The sequence below is a fragment of the Mirounga leonina genome, unplaced genomic scaffold, assembly GCF_011800145.1.
Source record: "Mirounga leonina isolate KUSES-001 unplaced genomic scaffold, KU_Mleo_1.0 Mir_101664, whole genome shotgun sequence".
Lineage (NCBI taxonomy): Eukaryota > Metazoa > Chordata > Mammalia > Carnivora > Phocidae > Mirounga > Mirounga leonina.
In genome coordinates, this window is record NW_023270175.1 from 21,500,427 (window position 1) to 21,512,282 (window position 11,856).

Below are 11,856 nucleotides of genomic sequence, written 5' to 3' on the forward strand. Positions count from 1 at the left end.
TTGATTACTAATTTAATTTCTTTACTCTTATGGGTCTATACATATTTTTCTATTTCTTACTGAGTCATTTTCAATAGTTTGTGCTTTTCTAGGTATTTGTTTATTTTATCTTATTTATCTGGTTTGTTGGCATACAACTGTTCATAGTATTCTCTTCTCATAGTAATCCTTTTAATTTCTGTAAGGTAGATAGTAATATCCCCTCTCTTATTTAGTAATTTGAATCTTCTCTTTTTTTCTTGGTCATTCTAGCTAAATGTCAATTTTGTTGATCTTTACAGGGAATAAAATTTTGGTTTTGTTTTTCTATTAATTATTACTTTCTGCTCTAATCCTTATTTATCTTGTCCTTCTATTTCTTTTTTCAGTGTCTGAAGGTGGAACTTTAGATTGTTCATTTGAGATTTTACTTCTTTTTTATTGTGCATTTTATATCTCTCAATTTCCCTCTAAGAACTACTTTCACTGCATTTTAAATGTTTTTAATTGATAGTCTTTATGTTTTCTTTTTAGCAGTTTAAGTTTACAGGAAAAAAAATGAGTAAAAAGTACAGAGGTTCCATTTACCCCTCAAGCCAGCCACCCATTTCCCCTATATTTATTTTTAAGATTTATTTATTTATTTGCATGAGCATGGATGAGACAGAGAGAACAAGAGAGAGAAGGTGAGAGAGAGAGAGAGAGAGAGAGAGAGAGAGCGAGAGAGAGAATGTACAGGATGTGGTGGGGGGCAGAGGGAGAGGGAGAGAGAAACCCCAACAGATTCTGTGCTGAGTTTGGAGTCCGACTTGGGGCTTGACCCAACAACCCTGAGATCAGGAGCGTAGCTGAAACCAAGAGTGGGAGGCCCAACTGAGTGCACCACCCAAGTGCCCCTCCCCTATATTTAATATTTTGCATTACTGTGATATATTTGTTACAATTGATGATCCAATACTGATACATTATTATTATATGAAGTCCATAATTTACATGAGAGTTCACTCTTTGTGTTACAAATTATATGCATTTTGACAAACATATATAAAGACATGTATTCATCATTATAGTATCATACATAATAATAGTTTTATTGCCCTAAAAATCCCGTTATACTGCTTCACTTATTCATCCCTTCCTCCCTCCTACAGAACTCCTGTCAACTACTGATCTTTTTACTGTCTCCGTATATTTGCCTTTCAGAATGTCACATATTTGGAATCATACGTATATAGCTTTTTCAGATTGGCTTCTTTCACTTAGTTATGTGCATTTAAGTTTCCTCCATGTCTTTTTGTGGCTTGATAGCTCATTTCTTTTTAACACTGTTTAACATTCCATAGTATGGATATAATACAGTTTGTTTATCCATTCACCTCTTGAAGGGCATCTTGGTTGCTTCCAAGTTTTGACAATTATGGACAAAGCTGCTATAAACATTTGTGTGCAGGTTTTCCCTATATCAGAGCTGAGGATCTCAGCACAGATGGGACTGTGAAGATATTTTTTTTGTGCTCTAAAACTTGCTGCCCATATCAAGAACTATAGAAGATTTCTTTCTGTTTCAGAGCCTGGGCAACTTTTTAGTTCTTTGATTAGTTTTCTTAGCTCTCCAGTCTTGCCTCTGGTTTTTTGTGCTTTGGGAGATGTTACATCACATTGATACCCTGCCCCCAGTCTTCAGAGGACTACTTTAGCTGTTATCTTGTACTAGTTCAAGATTTGGAGTGTTGTGGAGATATGTCTTTCAACTATTATTAGCTTTCATCAGCCTCTGACTTTTACTCATACAAGACCCGCAGTGACTCATAACAGTTTCTCTTTCATCTTTAACCCTGTTACCAGATTTTACTCTATTACCTCCATGCACTTAGGAAGACTTTGAGAAGTAGTTGATGCGTTAGGTACAAATTAACTCATTGAATGAGATTCCTTGGGAATCTAAAATGTGACACAATCAATAATGTTTCTTTAAGAAGTTTAGCAGATATCTTCTTACCCTTATCCACAGCATTTTTCTAGGGATGAAATGGCCATGGGTCTCTCAGGAATGGCTTCTCTTTTTCTGGAAAATAGTTCATTTTTGTTACTTTGCAGCCTCAACTTTCTGACAGTATTGGAAAAACACCATACTTTTTTGTTATGTAACTTGGTTTCATTCATAGGGTGGGAGTAATGGTCTTTTGTGATTTTTTTTTAACATTATAATCTAAAGTGTAGGGTCTACTAACCTTTATGTTGGATTTTGTCAAATGCTTTTCTGCATCAATTGAAATAATATGTTTTTCTCCCTTTATTCTATTAATGTGCTGTATTACATTGGCTGTTTTTCATATGTGAACCACCCTTGCATTACAGATAAATCCCACTTTGTCATGGTGTATAATCTTTTTAATATGTGGCTGATTCAATTTACTAGTATTTTGTTGAGGAGTTTCGCATCTATATTCATCAGGAGTGTTGGTGTGTAGTTTTATTATATTGTGATGTCTTTGTCTGGATTTGGTATCAGGATAATGCTGGTCTTATAAAATAAGTTAGGAAATGAGCCCTGCTATTCTATATTTTGGAATAGTTTGAGAAAAATTGGTGCTGATTCTACATTACTTTTTCAAATAAATAATTTTTATTGACTTATACTTGATATACAATGTTATATTAGTTTCAGGTATGTAACATAGCGATTTGACAGTTTTATACATTATGCTATGCTCACCATGATAAGTGTAATTACCATCTGTCACTATACAATGTTATTACAATATTATTGACCATATTCCCTATACTGTTCTTTTCATCCCTGTGACTTATTTATTTTGTAATTGGAAGTTTGTACCTCTTAATCCTCTTCACCTATTTTGATAATCCCCTAGCCCCTTCCCCTCTGGCAACCACCAGTTTGTTCCCTGTATTTATGATTCTGTCTCTATTGGTTTATTTGTTCATTTGTTTGGTTTTTAGATTCCACATATAAGTGAAATCATATGGTACATGTCTTTGCCTGATTTATTTTCATAGCATAATGCCCTCTAGATCCATCTATGTTGTTGCAAATGGCAAGATTTCATTTTTATAATATAAATAAAAAATAATATAACTGAGTAATATTCCATTGTATGTATATATCACATTTTCTTTATCCATTCATCTGTCAGTGGACATTTCCGTTGTTTCCATATCTTGGCTATTATAAATAATGCCTCAATAAGCTTATGGGTTCGTATGTCTTTTTGAGTTAGTGTTTTTGTTTCCTTTGGGTAAATACCCAGTAGTGGAATTACTGGATCATATGATATTTTTATTTTTATTGGCAGAACACCCATACTATTCATCAGTAAAGCCACCTGGTCCTGGGTTTTCTTTTCTTAGGGAAAAGACTCAATCTCCTTACTTGTTGCAGGTCTGTTCAGATTTTCTTTTTTCTTTTTAAATTTTTATTTACATTTTAGTTAATTAACATACAGTGCAATATTGGTTTCTGGAGTAGAATTCAGTGATTCTTCACTTACATACAATAACCAGTGCTCATCACAACAAGCGCCCTCCTTAATATTCATCACCCATCTAGCCCCCTGCCCACCTCCCTCCATCAACCCTCAGTTTGTTCTCTCTCTTTATGAGTCTCTTATGGTTTGTTTCCCTCTCTCTTTTTCCCCCTTCCCCTATATTCATCTGTTTTGTTTCTTAAATTCCACATGTGAGCGAAATCATATGGTAATTGTCTTTTTCTATCTGACTTATTTTGCTCAACATAATACACTCTAGCTCCATCCATGTCATGGCAAATGGCAAGATTTCATTCTTTTTGATGGCTGAGTAATATTCCATTGTATATATGCCACATCTTCTTTATCCATTCATCAGTCAATGGCTATTGTTGATAAAGCTGCTATAAACATCAGGGTGCATGTACCCCTTCAAATCTGTATTTTTGTATCCTTTGGATAAATACAATTTAGTGCAATTGCTGGATCATAGGGTATTTCAATTGCTGGATCATAGGATAGTTTTATTTTTAACTTTTTGAGGAACCTCCATACTGTTCTCCACAGTGGCTGCACCAGTTTGCATTCCCACTAACAGTGTAAGACAGTTCCCCTTTCTCTGCATCCTCACCAACACTTCTTGTTTCTTGTGTTGTTAAATGTAGCCATCCTGACAGGTGTGAGGTAGTATCTCATTGTGGTTTTGATTTGTATTTTCCTGATTATGAGTAATGCTGAGCATCCTTCCATGGTCTGTTAGCCATCTGGATATCTCCTTTGGAAAAGTGTCTATGTCTTCTGCTCATTTCTTAACTGGATTATTTGGGGGTTTTTGGGGTGTTGAGTTTGATGTTCTTTATAGATTTTTGATACTAACCCTTTATCAGACATGTCATTTGCAAATATCTTCTCCCATTCCATAGGCTGCCTTTTAGTTTTGTTGATTGTTTCCTTTGTTCATATTTTCGATTTCTTCTAGGGGAAATTTGTTAGTTTACAGTTGATCATACTATTTTCTTATAATCTTTTATTTCTATAATATGATTAGTAATGCCCCACTTTCATTTCTAATTATAGTTATTTGTGTCTTTTTCCCCTCAGTCCAGCTAAAGTTTTGTCAATTTTGTTGATCTTTTCAAAATACTAGCTATTGGTTGTGTTACCTATTGTTTTTTAATATTCTTTATTTAATTTATCTCTGCTTTAATACTTATTATTTCCTCTGCCAACTTTTTTTTAATTTGCATTAACTTTTCTAGTCCCTTAAAGTGAAAGTTAGGTTTTTTGAGCTCCTTCTTTTAAATGTAGGCATTTGTAGTTAAACACTTTCTTCTAAGACTGCTTACCATAAGTTTTGGTATGTCGTGTATGGTATATGGTATGTTATATTCATTTATCCCAAAGTATTTTCTAATTCCTATTTTGATTTCTTCTTTGACCAATTGACTAAGAGTGTGTTATTTCACTTCCATGTATTTGAGAATTTTCTAGTCTTCCTTCTGTTACTGATTTCTAGCTTTATTCCATTGTTTCCAGAGAAGATACTCTGTAAGATTTCAAGCTTTAAAAATTTTTGAGCCTGGTTTTATGGCCTAACATATGCTCTATCGTATAAAATGTTCCATGTGCACTTGAAAAGATTGTGTATTCTGTTTTTGATGGGTGCAGTGTTCTATAGATATCTAATTAGTTTATAATGTTCAAATCCTCTACTTCCTTACTGATCTTTCTAGATATTTATCCATTGTTAAAAGTGACATGTTTAAGACATTTGATTTAAAATATTTGTCTAGGAAGTTCTATGTCTGTGCTTCCTCAAGGACAGTTTCTCTTAATTCTTTTTAGTAAGCCATAATTTCTTGTTTCTTTTTCTACTTTGCAATTTTTTAATTGAAACCTGGACATTTTAAAAATTATCCTTTATGAACTCTTTCAAAAAATAGAAAGAGGACACTCCCAACTAATTATTTGAAACCAATATTACCTTGATACCAAAACCAGAGAAAGAAAGTATAAGAAAATAAAACTATGGACCAATATTCCTTGTGAATATAGACCAAGAATCCTCAACAAAATGTTAGCAAAGTGAATCTAGTAACATATAAAAAAGATTATACATTATGACCAAGTGGAAACTATTCCAGGAATTCTAGCTTTGTTTAACATGCAAAAATCAATCAATATAATGCAGCATATGAATTGAATAAAGGATAAAACCACTTGACCATGTCCATAGTTGCTGAAAAAACATTTGACAAAATCCAACATTCATGAGAAAACACTCGACAGTGAATAGAAGGCAAATTCTTCAATCTGATAAAGAGCATCTATTAAAATCCACAACTAACCTCATTTGATATAGGACCAAAGGGGGACTCTTCTTGTACCTTTTCCTGGTTCTCTTTGATAAACTTCTAGTTGGTCTACCTTTTAGCTTGTTGTTGTAAGTATCATGGAGCTACCAGTTTTCTTTTAATTGGTCACCAGTAAAGTTTGAATTGTTTTCAACAATGTCATTGTGCTTGAACTTCCCTACACTCTTTTCAAAATAATTAGTCCTCTTAGTCTGATCTGTGTAGCTTTTTGTTCTTCTGTTTGCCTTTTCCCCCTGGGAAGAACTTATGTGCCAATGCAAAGGAGCAAGGGGTAGAGACAAGAGCTTCTCCTAGATTTCATCCCAGCTCAAGGAAAAGAGCTCTGGGCATGAAGTAGAGAGAGCCCTGATCCTCTCTCCTTGACCCTTTTAGTGTGTAACCTCTGCCCTTCTAGAGAGTTGGTTCAGGTTTGTTCAGGGTCAAACATACTCTGCCTGCCATGCTTGGAATAGAGTTTCTTTCTATGAGTAGAGACTGGTGGAGGGAAGGAAGACTGGTTTACTGTAACTGCCTAGAATAGAATTTCTGCACTATGGAGCTTGGGGTGATAAGTGATGCTGGTTGTCAGAGCCTCTCAAGATAAAACTGTGGTCCTACACTGGGGGTTAGGTGGAGAGGGAGCCCATATTCTTGACTGCAGATGCCTGGAGCAGAGTTTCCACCCCACTGAGCTGGTAGTGTTGGGGATATAAATATATCAAGGCTCAAATGCCACAAACTCTTATTGTTCTTATTGAGAGTTAGATGATTTTTTTGATTAGATGTTTCACCATTTGCTTTAGGCACTTATGAAATTTGCAGAGACTTTAAATACTTTGTTTTCCAAAAGTAATTTCCACTAGTTAAAAGGTTGCTTTGCTGGGATAGTGTCCTCTGTGCTTATCAAATGATCATTCTGGAAGTTTATTCAAAGTTAATTTTTTTCATATGGATAGTCACCCGACCTAGAAGTATTTATTGAACAGACCAATCTTTCTCCGACGTACTACAGAATCAGTCTTCTTTGCATAAATCAGATCATCATATATGTGTGTGTCTGATTCTGGACTCTAGGTTTTGTTCCATTAATTAGTTTGCTTATCCTTTTGCCAAACTTACACCTTCTTAATTACTATCCCTTTATAATAGGTATTCTTATCTGGTAGTGAATTTATCTACTTTGCTCCTCTTCTACAAAAATCTCCATTATTCCTGTCTTTTGTTTTTCCTTATGAATTTTAGGATCACCTAGTAAGTTCTTTAAAAACATACTGGATTTTCATTAAGATTGTGTTGAATCTGTGTATTAATTAGGGAGATTTTACATCCTAACAATATTTAATGCCAACAATAATTTCTGATCCATACCATCTATCTTGCCATTTATGTCTTTAGAATTTTTCTCAAAATATGATTCAAGTTTCAGTATAAAGGTCTTTACATCTATCATCAGATCTATTTCTAGAAATATTTTTTATCAGTCAGGGTTCCACTAGAGAAATGGGACCATATATATATGAATGTGAGGGCTAAGAAGTCTGCAATCTACAGGGCAGACTGACAGCCTGACTGGAATTCTTCAGCACCAGCTGAAGTTGCAGACCAGAGGTGGAATATCTTCTTCAGAAAAACCTCAGTTCTGCTCTTATGACCTTTCAGTGGACTCAGTCATGCCCACTCATATTTAGGATACTCTTCTTTACTTCAAGTCAACTGATTATATATGTTTATCATATCTACAAAATACATTCACAGCTATATCTAGATTAGTGTGAATAATTGGGGGACTATAGCATAGCTAAGTGGACACAGAACTGTATCACAATGTTACTAAATTTCCTTTTCAATTTAAATGTTTGTTGCTAAAATAAATAAAATTGTACCATTAAGTTGTTTGTGCAGAAAAAAAATAAGAGCATTATCTTTAGACTCACGTTCTTTTTTCTTAGAGAGAGAGAGAGAGAGAGAGAGGCGGTGAGGGGCAGAGGGAGAAGGAGTGAGAGAATCTTAAGCAGTCTCCATGCCCAGCACAGAGCCCAGTGTAGGGCTCGATCTCACAACCCTGAGATGATGACTTGAGTCAAAATGAAGAGCCGGATGCTTAACTGACTGAGCCACCCCAGTGCCCCTAGAATCCAATCCTGATGTCTATTGCACATACAGAAAGTCAATAGCTTCTTAGATTCTTTTTGACGTCTCTGATCAATCTCCTCTTCAACCCCACGAATTCTGCTCCATTGTCTTCTGTTTGAACTCTTGCAAAAGATTTTAACTGACTTTTTTCTTTTCTTTTCTTTTCTTTTCTTTTCAGTCTTATAGCTATTACTAAATTTTTTGTTTTATTTTACTTTATTTTATTTTATTTTTAAAATTTTATTTACTATTATGTTCAATTAGCCATCATTAGTTTTTGATGTAGTGTTCAACATTTCATTAGTTACGTATAACACCCGGTGCTCATCACCACACATGCCCTCCTTAATACCCATCACTAGGCTCACCCATCCCCCCACCCTTCCCTTCTGTAACCTTCAGTTTGGTTCCCGGAGTCAGAGTCTCTCATGGTTTGTCTCCCTCTCTGATTTCTTCCCATTCAGTTTTCCCTCCCTTCCCTGCTATTCCTTATATTCCACATATGAGTGAAGCCATGTGATAATTGTCTTTCTTTGCTTGACTTATTTCACTTAGTGAAACTCCAGTTTCATCCATGTTGATGCAAATGGTGGGTATTCATCCTTTCTAATGGCTGAGTAATATTCCATTGTATATATGTACCACATCTTCTTTATCTGTTGAAGGGTATCTTGGCTCCTTCCACAGTTTGGCTATTGTGGACATTGCTGCTATGAACATTGGGGCACAAAACTTATAAAACTTTATTTCACTTAATTTTACATTTTGTGATACCCACCTACCCCAAGACCAAATGATTTACTATAAAGAACTTTGACTGGTTTGTCTTTGTATAATTCAGGATCGAACTTGGCAATTACTAGACACATAATAAATATTGTTTGATTGAGAATATGGAAAAAATGTAAAGCTATATATAATTTGCTATATTTTCACTCCTTTAATGTTAAAAACCTTATAAAATTTAACAATCTTAATCTATTAATCTGTTTATCTCCTATATTTAATCAGAAACAACCTTATTTTGTGAAATAGCCCTGTTCTGCTTGTGAAATCCTAACTGCTGTAGGCTATGGTATTTCAGTTAATCAATTAAGCTACCCTAGGAATAAGTGAAAGGATAAATGATTTAGAATCTTTAATGTGACAGCTCTCATGAGAACTGGTTCTTCACTTTACCATGTGGCAGAGTGGAGAGAGTAATAACAGCCATGTAAGGTGATGCTGAGAATAATTGTCTTTAGAAATCCCACAGGTTAAACTCCTCTTCCCCCAACCCACTCTCTTTTTCCATTCTGTGTCACAGTGAGTGGCATTACCATCCATGTAGATGCAAAATCAAACACTTTGGGTCATTTTTATACTTTTTCCTTTCCTTCACCCTACATCCTGCAATCCTTTATTAAGTCCTATTGGTCTTGCCTCTAAAATATATCCCATATCTATTTCTTTCCATTTTCACTGCCACCACTTTCATCCAAAACACCACACCATCTTACAGCATATGTAATTCCTTAGCATAACATTTATTGTGTATTTTATTATTTCTTGTGCCTCACCTGTAGACTGTGAACTCTCTGAGAACAATGTTTGTTTCTGATACTTTATCTCTCCAGGAACATGTTGCCATCAAATATGAAAGTGGGTGCTAATAGTGCATTACTTTCCCCCAAGTGTTCTATTTGCATTTTAACAATGGACTTTCAGAAATAATGCTTTAGAACAATGTATCCCAAATGGTGGTCTGTGAAACACTAGTCAGGTATTCCAGGTTAAATAACCAGGAACACTGCAAACTTTATCCCTTCTTGGGTAATTATAGTACCCATTTACTATATTAAAGGTTTCAAAACATATTGCAATAAAGCATACAGTTTAACTGTATATAGCCCAGCATTTTCCACACTCATTTGACCAGAGAACTTATTTTTCATGACACATCTACTAACATCCTATCGAAGGGTGTATTTTGGACACAGTCTACAAAATGACTCGTAACCAACTTCAGACATCAACTTTCCAGTGTAGGGCAGTTATAAAGGGCAGGAAGGGCATGGGTGAGCCCTGAAATTATCTTGAAAGGCTGAGGATGGCTCCCAAATGACCTCAACAACCTCTTAATAGCTTGGCATGACTATGCCATCCAAGAACCAACTCCTCAGTCTAACTTTTGGTCTGTCCAGTGTTGTTTCATCCTAGAGTATCTGAGTACCCTTGATGACTTTACACAACAATATATCCTTTGGGAATACCAGGTGATCCAGCTAATTTCTCTTTCCCATAAAAATGAAGTTATTTTTAAATTGTTAGTCCCACTGTAGGTCATTAGTTCTGTTTGGTTATTTTCCCTGGATAGAATAGGTAAATTTTTTGTTGCACTATTCAGTTGCCTTTATTCAAACTTGGCATTAATAATCCTCAGAGAAATGCATTCCTTACCATCATAAGAAGGCTCTGGTTCCTGTGTGTGTGGGAGGGGGAGTGATATTGAAGATTTATAGATATAGCTGCTTTAGCTTCTGTGAAAATCACAATAGTTCAACAGCTTGGAAACTTCCTTGGCCCATGGAAACCCCTTAGAAGCCATGTCTGTCTTTCAGTGGTCATTACTTACAAGTCACCCTACAGCTGACCAAGGGCCATGCATATCTTGCCTCACTGTCTTGCAATCCTCAACCTTATCACTGTCCTCTACATCCCCTAAGAAGACCACAGGCATCACATCTGTCTTCAAAGCAGAACTCTCTTGGAAGAAGAGTTATTACTTTTGTGTTAGCTTCTCCTCCCAAGAAAAGTGTGTCCTTCTCCTTTATAAGACAAATTCCTACCCTAAAATCTCTTCTCTTCTAAGTCCTGAAGGACCTTGTTTCTATATTTTCCATTTATTCATGTATCCATTCACAAATAGTTATTAAACAATTCCTACGTTCCATGTACTGTCCAAGGCATTGGGGTTTACAATTGAGAATAAAACAGTAACTGTCTTGTCCTCATGGAGCTCAACCAGTTCAGTTCTTGGATATTTTCCTCTCCACTATCTTCTTCTCCGGGTCCTCAAAAATAGACATGAGTGTCCTATATAGAAAAAACCCGTTGTCTTCTTAATGGCCATCTAGTCTTCTGTTTTCTACTGCCCTCACTCCTTTTTTCTAGTTTGTAAGGTGACCTTTCTAAAGCACAGATATGACTAGTATTCACTCTAGCTTAAAAAGCTCCTATGATTCCCCACCACCTACAAACTAAAGCCTCAACTTTTTATTAATGCATGCAAGACCCTACACAATATGGTCCCAGTCTGGTCTCTTGAGTTAATTTCTCCCAACTCCCCATTGCAAACCTTATGTTCAAAGGTGAGACTAGGGTGAGGTACTTAGGGTATAAATCTAAGAGTGAGTGTCTCCTTAAATTTTTGTGCCCTGGATGTTTCACTCAGCTTACCCTAGTCCCAACCCTGTTTATATTGGAACCACTCATGATAGGCTCTGTGTCCCTAAAAACATGAGGTGCCTTTAAATCTCTGTGCCTTTGCAATGTTTCCTTTATTTTCACCATCCCTCTTTTTTCATAATTAAAGAAAATTTTAATTTTTTTGCTTATGTCTTTTGAGTCACACCTAACTAGAATATAAGCCCAAAGAGAGCAAGGGTCATGTCTGTGCTGCTCACTGTTGTATCTCCAGCAATTAGGAAAAGGAAGAATGAAATAAATCCAGTTCAAAAGCCACTTCTTCTGTGGAACTCTCCCTGACTCTTCTGTTCCACTGCAAATTCAATTGCTCTTACTTTCGTGTTCCAAGGATATAACTCAGTTATAGTTTTATAACATTGTAAGATATTACACTAAATCTCTCCCTTTGACTATATATATATATATATATATATATATATATATATATATATATATAT